Genomic DNA, 14,367 nt, shown 5'->3' with positions numbered 1-14,367 from the left:
TTAGTAAAATGGAAAATCATTAATCGCCAAACCGAAATCCTCTCTATAACAATAATATACGTTGTCTATCTGTGTTAGAAACGGTTGCACCACTGCGTTATTTTAGACTATCCGATCAGTAATTTCTTTGTTCATGATGACAGGCGGACAAGCAAGCATAAAATGCAGGGATATATATGTGAAGGGCAAATTCATGCGGGTTTTTACACAGGGGTGGGTCAGCGTCCTAATAAAAAGGAAACGCATCGTTGCATTAAAAAATACACAAGATATAATTGATCGGTAATTTTATAAAAACATAGGTTTCATAGTTATGACCTAAAGCGCAAGAAAACAATAATCAAGGGGCTAACAAAGACTTTCCCTGTCTATTGACTTGCAAAAGACTTTTCCACGATTCCGGCGCAAAACTGCTGATACCCAATACAGTAAACATTTTCTCTTGCCATATGTGAAAAAAATTAGAGATGGCAGGCTATCCGATATCGTCAAACGGCAATTTGTTTCCGCGGTTGGAAAAAATAATTGGATCAACGTATTACCAATAATAATTATTGAATCAATTATTATCACTATTTTTAAGTTAGAGGAAATCAATATTGTTTGGAATAAAATAATAATTTTTTTTATTGGATCTAATCTCAATAATATAAATTTCGCGCAACAACAATAATATAATTGATCCAACGCCTGCCGGTTGTCGTTATACATAGGATGTCAGGCTATCCTGTTTTCAAATAGGAACATCCTAATAATAATAATAATAATAATAATAATAATAATAATAATAATAATAATAATTATAGCGATAAGGTGGAATAATTCGGACCCATTAGTAAAAGGGTGAAATAAGAAAAAGACAAAGTAATTGAGCAAAATGCATCGTTTTTTTGAATTCTTGACATTTCTAACTTTATTTTATGTCATTTGTGTCAGCTGAAAAATGATCCGTGATGAAAATATTTTCGTTTGGTCCGATATGTTCCACCATTTGATATACGCGTGCAACCGCTTTACGGAAGGATTTACACCATTGTTATTGAATATTTTTGTTCATTTATCCTTTTGCAATTTTAACTCAAAGACGATTTTTTTTGGTGGTAGGTATATTATTTTAAATTTTTAAGGTAGCCTGAAAAACCCAGCAAACTTCTTGAAGGGTCGTTTGAGAACAACTTGCACTAGAAAACGAAAAATGGTTATTAGTATGCTGCAACATAAATCCTGAAATTCCGATCTTCTGTAGAAATTTGAACGTTGCGAGGATGTGAGATGAAATATTTAAGTTATGTACTAACTTTTCTCTTAAGTTTTATCAAATAAGGATTAAAATTTGCCCAAAATTTGGAATAAAAAAGTTACATTAGTCCGACATGTTCCACCATTTGATATCCATTGTTTATATACGCCATGTTGTCATTTAAGCGTCTTGTCGGAATGATTGTTTTAGTATGGCGTGCCAACAATTTATGAATTTGTAACTTTGATCCCGCAAAAATTGTAGCAATCATTTACTATGTTGTTCCCGAAGAGAAGATGTGCATGAGATATTACTCTATTTAGTGTATTTGTTTTTGCTGTTTGTTATTGTTAATTTTTATTAGCTATCACATTTTCTGCTTATTGTGATTTTCTAAGAGTAGCTTCTAGTTTGTTTTGACTGAAGAATGTATAAATGTCAACTATCATTTTAGATTAGTAGGGGCTAGCAAGGGCTAGCATATTGCTAGCTAGCTAGCTAGTTATTGTTGTATACATTTGAAAGAAAGTAAGATAGCTATGCATGGTTGATTTGTCGGTAGCATGCAAATTGTTGCACTATAACTAAATGTCTTAAATAATGTGTAGCATATACCATCTTAATTATGTGATTATATTATATTAAAAAACAGAGGCAAGAATCTAGCAACTTGCTCACCACATATTTTTATGGTTTTTATTATAAGCAATCCTCTAAAAGAACTTCAAAAAATGCAGGTGAACAAGGTAGATAATTTTTTTGTCTTAATAATTTTCACCAACCTGTCTAGTTTCATACTTAGTAATACCCAATATCACTCAAAAATTTGTCTATTGTCTACTCTGTAACATGCTCAAGTTTCGGTGCCGGTAAAAATGGCAATATGTTATCCTGACATAAGGCTCAGAATATCATGTCATAGCCATCCAGTGTTGCCAGTGGAAAGAGAAAGTGAAATCACATAATTACGATGTTCACCTAATATGAACGGTATAAGCTCACTCTTTATTTATGCCAGTTTATGGCCTTTGGGAAGTTGGTGTTAATACTATGGAGAATGCAAACATTTCATTTATGTGACGTGTTTGGTGAATCAGTTACATAAAGATGAAGAAAAAAGTTTTTTGACCATAAGTATTTTGCACACAGTTTGTTTGGGCCTTATATGCCTTTTGCCTTTAATATATTTGAATATGTATCTTTGTGAAATTTGGTATTCTGTGTTGTTTATCGACCTCCTTTTAATAGCTAAAATTAGGGTCTTAGGAAATATGATACAGTGCCGATCGCGAGTAAAGCTACACATCTTTGAGAGTACGAGTGCAAATAAATGCGAGTAAAATAGTTCAGAGTGAGAGTACAATGCGAGTGCGAGTAAAATAAACGAGAGTGAAATTATTTTGGGTCCATTTTATCATGCTGGTGCAGCATGCCAATTTTAAATTCATTCTTTAAATTTGTCCTATAGTTTTTATTGTTGTCGCAGTAATAAAGCTGTTCAATAATCACTACACTAAAATCTAGGTAACCACGGTCAAACATTAGGCACATGTTATAGACTTTGGAAGGTGCAACTACCTACTTGCAATAAAGCACACAGCATCAATGTTGCAGTTTGTTTTATGATTGCAAATATAAATTAAGTAATTTACACATAACCTTTTTGGATTAGTAGCCAAACACAAACCAAGTCAGTTTTATATAAGAGTTTTGGAGCAACACAAAAAGAAAGTATAAAGTTTGGCGGAATGGATTAATTCCAAACTAAACAAAAAACTTTTTTCTGGTCACAACCATGAAGGTTGGTAGCTAAAATATTAAAAGAAATTACTTTAACATTCATATACATGTGGCTAAAAACACTACAACTTAAGGTTTAACTGCCTTGGAAGTGTTTTTTTTTACATAATTCTTAGTGTATTAGAGGGACTAAAAACAAAAATTATTATCAAAGGAAATCAAATTAATGTAATTTGACTGTGTTACCTGACTCTTAAGTCATTACCACGTACAAATATGGGTACTAGAATTTTGTACTAAGTATGTCAAGTTGGACAGCTTTTGGTTTCACAAGCTGATTTTCTCTTTATATTGTATAAAACTACTTAGGGACTGTCTCCACAATTGTTTACAGGATTTTCCCTCTAAAAATCAAAAAACCTCAATGACTTTTTGTGAAAACTCTTACATTTTTATCTATTTGTGAAAATTGTAATTGATTTTTGTGGAATATCCATCTTCCGCATCAGCTAATGCAGATATCAAATCGGGTATCCCATTTGTATCCCTTGTTCAATTCCTTTGGCATTCTTGATTTTACATAAAATGAAATGAGACAAATGAGAAAAGTTTGTATTGGAATTAATTTGTGAAGCCTGTAAGAGTTGTCTGTCTTGTCTGCCTAATACCTAAATTAATAACTTGTATTTGGAAACTTAAAGAATAACACCCTTTATTCAAAGCAGATTTGTTTTTAAAAACTAGGAATTAACAACGTATTAACTAAATGTTTAGCAGTTAGTTGAAAATAGTATATGTATGATGATAATTGCATTCGTATAGTCATAATGCAGAAACGTTTGGATAAATAAAGTGTTTCATATAAAATGTCCTTTTATAAGAACCAATGTCAAAACTTGCATGATCTAATAAGCAATCCACAATACTCTCAAAATTTTAAGTGATTATCAAGCTGAAATCGGTTAACAACCAAACCAGTTTACAAAAATCGAATACAAATTGAAACTCAATCTTTCATACATTTTTGATTCTGTTTTGACTCCTCTAATTTGAGTAAAGACGTGATCTTCTATTAATTTGTATATGCCTATGTAATGGTACAGTTGATAAAAAGATGTTACTGAAAGTTTATGCTATATAGATCTAAATACTAAAGATAAGGAGTAGTAGTTAGTATTTGTCTTAGTAAGTATTTATTATAAAGTGGAAAAGCCAGGTGTACTTTTTCGCACTGTTTCCCGTCACATTATCTGCTTAGATTCGAGTTGAGAAAAATAACGTTGATATTTTCATGGTGTTTGAAATCATTAGTTTCTTGATATTTTTTTTTTAAAAAAAATTATTCCCTAATTCTACTTAATATTTCTTTTCCTTTTGAATAATTGAGGGTAATCTTATAAAACAGTCAACGTTAATTTTCTTAATATAAGGAGTGTAATAACTTAAAAAAAGATAAAAAAAAACTTTTACTTTGTTCTGCGAAAAACATTTTAAGGCCAGAATCGCAAAAATAAGATCTGCAAAATGTTCTCATCTTTAACGCCGTAAGCTAGCCATTGTTAATCTTGTATTTCTTCTTCTCCCCATTGAAGATGTTTTTACCTGATGTATATATACATTGTTTTCCTTGTCATCAAATATATTAAATAAGTGCATCGATTTTTTAGGAAGATGTCTAAAAAATCGAAATTATCTCGTACATCAAGCCATCAAAATTAACTCAACTGCGACTTATAAATATTTCTGCACGGTTGTATAGACTAAAACTTTAACATGGGTAAGAACTTGCACCTAATAAACAAGAAAATAAAGCAAGAAAGTATCGAAAATACGATTATTGGAAGCATCTAGATCCTGCTTAACGAAGGAAGAAGTGTCATTTTACCAATGTTAGATTGTGTTAAAATTTAACTGTTATAAAACAAGAACTGAGATTGACTGATCGAGAACAATTGATAGAAGTATAGCAGTAATATCGGATCTTTAAATATATAATCACACTGTCCGTCCTTTTGTTTACATAACTTACTAAAATATTGTGAATATATATATAATATATATATTTGTATGTATTGGGTTTTATTATCAGCACACGCTATGAAAGCAGTAAATTAATACTGAACTGTAAATCATTTACCCTAATATTCACTATAAACCCTTACATAGTTATGTAGAGTTTGCATGCACTACTAATATGTATCATTTATTTAACAGTACAAATTGTGTTCTATAAAGAGGTCCGTTTTAAAATTATCATGCAATAGTTCTTTTATGCAAGTAAATAAACTGCTACTTAAGTGTTTTAAGAACCTTTATATAAAACATTTAGGCTGGATTTTGTCAAGGGTTAAAGATTTGAAAAAGTACCAGCATGGTCTTTTAAATAGATTATACTTTACTCAGAGAAAAAGTGGCGAAAGAAATTTGAAAAATTTGGCGTAAATTAAGTTTTTACGAGCTTGGTTTTGGGAACGTTTCTTTAAAATTTTAATTTGTAAGGGGCTGTTCTTATGGGAGATATTTCCTCAGTTAGGGGGGGGGGGGGGGGGGATATTTACGCATGATATAATTTTAACTTTCTGCTTATATGACATGAGCGAGAAAACTTTTCTTCGAGTGAGAAAATACCATGTGATAATTTCTATTGTTTATCGTGATAAGAATCTATTGTTTATTTTTGAAAATTATGCCAAATCGACATAAATTTATCTCGCCTACCGAGGAAACTTATGTTCATATGGGAAAATGCATTACCCGCTTACCGAGATCTCGATCATGCGCCCCCGAGATCTTGGTAAGCGGATAAATGTTTTTTCTCATCTGAACGCAACTAAATTTTGTTGATCTCGACTTGATATCATGCTGAAACATTTACACGGTTCCCGAGGAAATATTTCCCATATGAACAGCCCCTAAAATCTACACATACAGGTGGAACAGAAACACTGAGTTACTATGCGCTGTTTCCGACGTTCTGCGATAAGTCGGGAACGAAGTTTCTTTTCAGAAAGGCTCGGTCTTTGGTCGCGTGGAAAGCATCGCAAACTTTAACTGTCATTAATTTGTTTTATGTACCTCATCGGCGCAAGTAATCAAGAAAATGTTGACCAGATTCACAGTTTTCTTTTTTGAAAAATACGCACAAAAGATGCAATCCACATTTGGCCGTGGATACCGAGAAAGTTTTTAATCAAGTTGCTGGTCACAAGTCGGTCGATGTCAAGTGCAAAAATCTGTGATGAATATGAAAAATGTTTTTTTAAAATATCCCATGCGATGTACCACTACACCAATATAACCAATACCAACAAATACAACAAGTTACTCCAATACTGTTGTTTTTTCTGTTCTAATTTATTGTTACGAAGATGTGGATAGAATCTAGTCTCATAAAATAACAAAAAAATATTAAGAAAATCGATTAATAAAAGACACAGTCTGCTAAAAAATAACCAATGCTACACAGAAATTAACAACTAATCAAATAACTATTAGAACGCCTTAAAAGTTTTGTAAGTTTTATACAAAAACATGAACATTTTTCTTTTCAAAGTGACACAATGAATGTCATCGTTAATCTTTTTTTAAGGCCTGTAATTAATCCGCCCCCTTCCCAACTTTAGATGGCTTTTCTACACCGCATTAAACTTATGCCTGAAGGAAATTATTGTTTGTAGAAATTAATTTTGGCAAGATTTTGCCAATTTGGGGAAAATTAATCCCCACAATAATTATTGGTAACTTTGTAATTCGCGAAAATTAAGTCCCGCAAAATTTGGATTCTTTCACTAATTTTTAAATCACACATACGGAGTAGTGTGATATGTTGGTTTACCTTTTCGTCGTGGCGGCGGCGTTTTTCAGGAAAGTTTCATCACACCGAATTCGAGTTGTTTCGCGTATGCCACTGTATCTGAAATAGTGCTTTATTATTAATCAGGGTTATAATAGACATTTATTTCACAAATAGTATCTTATTTACTATATTTAAAATCGTCGAATTGTCGACTATTGGTAGAATTATGGATATAAAAACAACTATTACATTTCTAAAGTGTACAAATTAAATTTGTGAAGATTACTTTTCTTTCAAAATTTTTATCATCCCTGTTTGTTTTGGTAACTACCGTCATTTAGATTTCCCTCGCCAGTTTACAGAAAATATTGAAGTAAACTCTTTTTTCATGTGTAGCAAAAGCGATATAAGTACAAAGCCCCCTTTCCCCCAGTATCAATGTTCAAAAGTTGTGCTAACACGTTTCCAAACATTGATAATGAGGGAGACCAGGTAGGAAAGGATTATACTGCACTTTTTGTAGCTTTCTGCCAATATATTTTGACCGAGATTGTCTCTGAAATTTTAGACTTTAGGCCATTTTTTGCAGTAAATTTTTTGACTTAATTTTTAGATTAATTCTAAAGGTGGATACTATATATATGTTTTGATGTATGTAACAGCGTTGATTTTTGTGCCATGCTAAAATTGAAAACAATAGAAATGCTAAAGCAATAGATGACGAGGCAAATGGGCAGTTTCCGATAATCGAAAGACATTATAATATTCCGTGTACAATTGTAGTTAGGTGAATACGTTATTGTTACTAATTTTTATGGGTATTAATTTTGACGCACTTGTGCCAAAAAAATTTATGCGTTTTGCGTCACTCGGATTTTGCATGGGTTTAACTGTAAAATGTATGCGTCATATGCGTCACAACATTTTTTTAAGATCTATGTACCATTCATTTAGAAATTTTGATGTGACGCATGTGACGCATTACATACTTTCACAGCATAGTACTATATAGCTCTGATTAAGTTTGAGTCAATTTGGACAAGTCTGACAAAAGTCTTTTTATTATAGACTTTTACATCATTTTGAATATGCTTAAATCTTCGGCATTTGATACAGGTGCTTACTGCTGATGAAATTAGGAATCGGTTTTTCGAGAGACTTTGGAGAAGGAGCGAATGCGGAAGCTGTTGCTCCTTCTACATTTGCTGGCGAGCGTAAACATACGAAACCTCGCGCATACCAGATGCCTATTTGCCAGTACGCAAAATCCCGCTCCTATTACATAATTAATACACATTAGAGATGCTTGAACTTGACTTAGGTTGATCACTTGATGAAGTAATCTCGCTCTGGTTCTTTCGTAAGTTCTCCTTATTCTTACGTTTCCATTCAGCAAGTTTCTTACCAGCAGCAAATCAGCCTTCATTTTTTTATTTACCTCTATAAAATTCACTCCTATTGTTGTATTGTTGTATTCTTATAGATTCTTATATAGATAATTAAGTTTATTCCCCATCTTCTTGCATCACACGCGTGTCTTCTACATCTAACTGCTTAACATCTTCCTTTTTCTTGGACACATGCTTTACTGTGTGTGCAGCAACCAGAAGGGACGATAAAAATTTACCAAGGGCAGAGTACACAAGACTTTCTAGACCTGCCATGCTATCCTTAATGATTGGTTTCTGCTCAATATCTTGCCTCAGAGCTTCAACACTACTGAGTTGAAAGACATTTTCTACAACATTTGCATACAGGAAGATTGCATGTGAAGATAGAGCTAGTGCCGTTTTTTGCCCCTTTTTCGTTGATCTCGCGTTGAGCATACTCAGTATATGCTTTTGCGATTGCTTCACCCGGTGCCTTGTCTACAAACCCCCCAGTACATTTCTTTGGTTAAATATGCCCTTTTCATTTCCGCAGAGCTTCTTCTAAGACTTTACGTTTTCTTCTGTGAGAGTATCCACTTGCATAAAATGTCATCGATTATTTTAGCAATCTCTTTCATTCTGTTTATTATTGGCCTATATTTTAGAAAACAGAGTAAGAGCAACACGTAAGGTAGAGCGAATGCGCATGTGCAAGATATACTTAGACAAGTTTGCATCACATGTGTGTCCATTTTGTTTCACTATTTTTTAACAGCATAGTGCCCACGAGCTAGTGTTGGAGTCTGATCCTTTTGGACAAGCCTTTTATCATCAGCGCGATTTAGGTTTAGTTTGTTCACCTTTGGAGTGTAGACTTAATGATTTTTCTCCTGGATGAGCACCTATATCCAACCATTGCTTGTATATAATCGTCGAAAGTGATAGATTACTCCGTTATACATTTCTTTACACCTTTCGCTTTACGATCACCACCATTTTTCGTGAAACTTTTGTAGGTATAGAGTTTTTCTCTCCGTGCTATGAACTGCGTCATGATTTTCGTCCTTCAATAAGCGAACGAATTTTTTATTCTTTCCAATTGGAGGCGGTTTATTATCTTGTATTCTATCTTGAGCACCTCTGTAAGTTCTATCATTTATTGCTGAAGAAACGTATCGTACACCTCTCTTCACCTCGTATTCCAAATGGTCCACGAATCAATCGCTTAACACAATCTTTCCCTTGATAAACCGTTAGTGGGTTCGGTACGTAAGTAAATTTTCTATATGTGCACCATCCAGATGATTCATGCTTGTTCAGCTTCTTGTTCTTGCTCTCTCTACGATCTTCCCGGATGATTAGATTTACGAAGTCTGCGTATATGGGACCCTAAACTGCATCTGACCATCCTGGTATTTCAACCTTTTTTCGCTCTCCTTTTGCATCGTAATCTATGCAGTATTTGTAGTGCTTGCCTCTCAATTCTATCGTGCTAAATGCTGCGAGGCAGTTCAGACAGAAATGCTGTTGATGATGTTTTTTACAATTCAACCGACTCAACAATCGTAATATGTTTTTAAGCAGAGGTGTAGTGCGTCTTCTTACCTTCTTTGATGAGCTGTAGGTTCACCTGTTTACTACTCGTGATGTTATAGCTGAATCATCGCAGGGTACTAATGCTCTTTTTCGTCACGTAAAACACGTTTACAGCAATGTCTGGGTTGTTCTTCTCGAACTTGGATATACTTTTGATACTTGTAGAAAAATCTAAATCCTGCCAGTTGGAGTGATTTTCGAACTCTCGTAGTTTGGATATCCTTTGCACGTCTTTCACGATCTTTTCATGGTGCAAAGATGCTATGGCACTCCATTTAAAGCACTCTTCATCTTCATTGTGGAGTTGATGATAGCCTTTTTAACGGAAATCCAGCTAGGCAGTTTTATGTACGAAGAACCTCTCGTAAGCAGCAGCTTATAGAAGTCTACATCTAATAATATAACTCTGCATTACTTATCAAAAGAAAGCCATATTTTATATAAGAAAAAATAAATAACCACTTTAAAGATTAAAATAGTAGATGTTACTTTAGATGTTACTTTCAGTGTGAAAGCCCTGAAAACAGTCTTCGCAGATATATTTTTCACATTTGACACAGTAGTTGACTGTATGTTTGTTTTTCCGCTTTCCAGTCTGTGCATCTAATTTGTAAGCACACATATAGCATTTTCTCCTTGGGTTTTTCTTTGATGCATAATGCTTTCCAGTCAATCTTCTAGAAGGCAAAACATCAACCTTTGATGCAGTTTTTATGTGGCTCGGGCGACCTGCATTGTCGACAAGGCTTTCATGTTTCTCGTCCAGGAATGGCTGAACCAATTGATGAATCAGCATTTCACGATATTTATGATGTTGCCGTTGTTTCGTTTGGAACTCAGGAAATTTTTTGAAAAATAAAATCATGCTATTCAATATGGCCATTTCAAAAAGTCTGAAAAATACTTTTTTCCACCATTTTCTCGCTTTTCGATTCAAACCATAATAGGATAATCGAATTTGTCGACACCACCCATATTGTCATTATACGCCTTGTTCATGACAGGTTTTTAAACATCCCCTTTATGACGATGGACAATTTTTTCCTGATTTCCATGAATGGAGGACATAAGAAACACATCTCTGTTGTTCTTCCAGTGCACAGCAAAGATCTTCAAGTTTTGCCTCCTTGAATGCCTTTGGAAATTCGCCACGGTTTATTCGGATTGTGCCGCAAGCAAATGTTTTCCTATCTTTCAAATCTTTAATGAGTTGAAGACTAGTGTACTAGTTGTCAATATATAAATGAAAAGCTTTGTCTAAGTAATCTAGGATTTCTTTTGAAGGCCCATTTGTATCTGAAACAAAGCAGATTGGAATATTTTCTTCGTCTTCGCTGCTTGTTTCTTCAAGAGAACTTTCTTCCCAACACTCATCATCACTGCTTAACACTTCTGAGGAATCAAGTACAGCATTTATAACCTCTTGTAGGCTCAAATTTTTATGTTTGTACACTTTTTTACCAGTAGCACTTCTGTCTTGGTCAGCCATTTTTTTGGTTTGTTTTTGTTCAGTTACTGAACTTCAAAGGCATTTTTTCAATGTTTATGTTACTCTAAACCAATCAGATTTGTTGAATATGGATTCTGTGCTACTACAAGACTGTGCATATGAATTTTGAAGAAAATCCGGGTAGGCAAGCCAAATATATTCCGGATTTTTTTGGGGGGTCCGTTTTCGGACCCCCTAGTTGCTAAAGGGTTAATATTTAGATTACCTTTCTCGCAGGATTTTTACACTTTTAAAAGACTTTGTTCTCTTTTAATTTTGTGAACGACGAACCCACTTTTTTATAAGCTCTGTTTTAACAAAAAAGCTGACACTTTTAAGTTTAAGTCCTTAATTTTTTTTTTAAAATATCTCCAAATATTTAAAAAACCTTATTCGTTCTTTAAGTTTTATAAACAACGAATTCCGTTTTTATAATCTCTGTTTTGTATTACATAAAACCTTTTTAATAAGTCCTGGCCTCATTTTCCCATAAAATAAATCAATATATTATTTATAGGTTACTGAGGATGAGAAAGATGAAATAGAGGATAGTGGAAAGTATGTTGTGCGTTGTTAAATAATGATACATAATTATAGTTATATTTATCTATCTTTATTTTGCATGCTACTTTTTTTTTAATATTCCTCAATTTCCCCTCCTCCCTCGCCCGATGTTTGATATTATTGCTCGTTTTGTTATTACTAGAAAAGTACAGTGAGAAGGTGTCAAAGTAGCTACATACCGCCACCAACATGTAGTATGCCTATATTTATGAACGATAAAGTACCGCTTTTAAATTGTTTTACGTTAGCATGTACACCTTTTCATGAAAATCTACCATTTGCTTCTTTATTTGTTACTGTGTCCGTTTTAATCTTTATCACCAGTTAGCAGAGTCATGTCGAATACTATAAGAGTTAGAATTGATTTTGCTAAGCATTGAGCATAAGAATAGAATTTTAGGAGGCTACCTGGTTAAGCAATTGCTTTGTTTGAAGTTTCGTAGTTTAAATAGGAAACCTAGGACACTCTTCGTATCACCCTTGTTGATAAAGTACCAGAAACCATTGAAGAAGCTATCCTGAGAAATAAATATAATAACAGTTACTAGTACATTACCTACTTGATTAGGGTCTTAAGTTTTCTTTTAGATTTTAATAAATAGTATCATTAACCTCAAATTAATTGACGTAAGTTCAATGTCTTCATGCATTAGAAATTGCAGAACCGATTCCTTCTCTTACGCTATACGCAGGCTTAACGTAATGATATAATAGGCTTAAATCGTTTTGTCTTCAAAAGTTCCAACATATCTCCCTACTATTGTGTGAAGATGGTAAGTCTGGTAAATTTTTAAAAAGATATTGTTACAAATGCCTCCATTGAGAATTTGCAAAACCATCGGAGGTAATCCTCTTTATTAACGCTTACCTTTTTGAAGGATTGGTGCTTAATGTTTAACGCATTAAAAAGACTAAAAATTTTTTTTATAGATTTCTTTATGCGAACGAAAGAATGTATTGACAGACATGCTCCACTTATTCGAAACAAAATCACTCCAGCGCCAGCACCTTGGATGCGTGATCCTGCTATACTAGAGTTAAAACAACAGAGGAACTCTAGTCGAAAAACCGCATTCGAAACGAGCAAAAAAGTAGATAGACACAAGTTTGTAGAAATTAAAAATGGACTTGCTTCTCTATTAAATCAGCAGAAAAGTCCTTTCTCACAACTGCATTAAGCTCAAAACGACCGGCTGATTTTTGGAAAGTTTTAAAGAAAATTTTGAAACCATTCTTTTTTATCAAGGACATCAATGTTTTAAATAATCACTTTACTACCACTGCCGAACGACAATAAATCACTGAAACACAAGTATGAGATAATGGAAACAGTTAAAGCTTTCAACTTCAGTGAGGAAGGTTTTTATTTTCACGAAGTTAAATACAGTAAAGTTGTTGACCTATTACGCTTATTGAGAAACTACTGTTCTACTGGTGATGATGAAATACCGATATGGCTCATAAAACCTGTAATAGAGCATCTTGCATCGCCTTTAACCCATATAATCAACTGTTGTATCGAAAAATAACACTTTTCTAAGCAATGGAAGATTGGAAGAGTGGTTCCTATACCGAAGGTTAATCAACCAATGCCATAACGATTTCAGACCAATTACAATTCTTCCAGCTCTTTCAAAGGTTTTTGAAAAATTATTATGCAAGCAGTTATTAGAGTACATTGACAATAAATCGATATACAGTAACACTCTATCCGATTTTCGGAAAAATCATTCAACAGTTACCCTCTTATTAAAACTAAAGGATGACATTATTAAAGCAATGAACAAAAGTGAAATAACATTGACTGTCATGGCAGATTTTTCAAAATACGAAAACTTCATCGAATAGGATTATCGAAACCTGCCATAATAATGCTGTTAAACATCTTTCTACTCGAGAAAAATACATACAAGTAAATGATAAAACATCTAGCATATCTCAAGTAGTTTTCGGAGTGCCCCAAGGCTCCATACTGGGCCAATCTATATGTTAATGACCTGAGTGATTGTGAAAAAAATTTATGTTCGCGAAAGATTTTTTTATCCTTGTTAGTTACTTATACACTGCCTATGCTGTTAAGTCACGGAAAGAAACTTTACTCACGATACGCTAAGCATAATCGATCATTGCCGTAAATTGGCATATCTAAACAGTTCTGTGTATACTTGTGACTTCTTAATGACTTTAATGAACAAAATCGGGGACGAGTAAATTTTCCTGACTATTGCTTAAACTTTCAGATTTTTGCATAAAAAATTTTAATTACACCATGGATATTTCTTTTCGTACATCCGTGGATACACTTAAGTAATTTGTTTGCTTTTCTGAATTAAAAAGTGTTTCGCGATAAATCGATAAATACAGAAATCGGGAAAAGAAGAAGAAGCACGCTTAACACAAGGCCCTTTATACATTTTGTAAATATATGCTCGAACTCGCCGTAAATAACAGGTTTGATAATTGCGATAGAAAATCTATAAAGGTCTTTTAGCTGCAATATTGTGAAAAAGTAGAATTTATTAGTTATCTAATAATAAATTTTGCTTTTTTTTTTGTGGTAAACATAAGCGAT

The 14,367-nt window shown here is 33.4% G+C and overlaps 1 long non-coding RNA gene across 1 annotated transcript; it reads left to right on the top strand.

Annotated features, from left to right (window-relative positions):
• Window positions 1-353: 353 nt before the first annotated feature.
• On the top strand, window positions 354-5,141 carry LOC130642420 (uncharacterized). The gene is made up of 2 exons (XR_008982567.1): window positions 354-1,986; window positions 4,648-5,141. It is a non-coding gene; the product is annotated as an uncharacterized LOC130642420 (long non-coding RNA).
• Window positions 5,142-14,367: the final 9,226 nt, after the last annotated feature.

Source organism: Hydractinia symbiolongicarpus, chromosome 4, assembly GCF_029227915.1.
Source record: "Hydractinia symbiolongicarpus strain clone_291-10 chromosome 4, HSymV2.1, whole genome shotgun sequence".
Taxonomy (NCBI): domain Eukaryota; kingdom Metazoa; phylum Cnidaria; class Hydrozoa; order Anthoathecata; family Hydractiniidae; genus Hydractinia; species Hydractinia symbiolongicarpus.
This window is presented reverse-complemented; position numbering and strand designations above follow the sequence as displayed.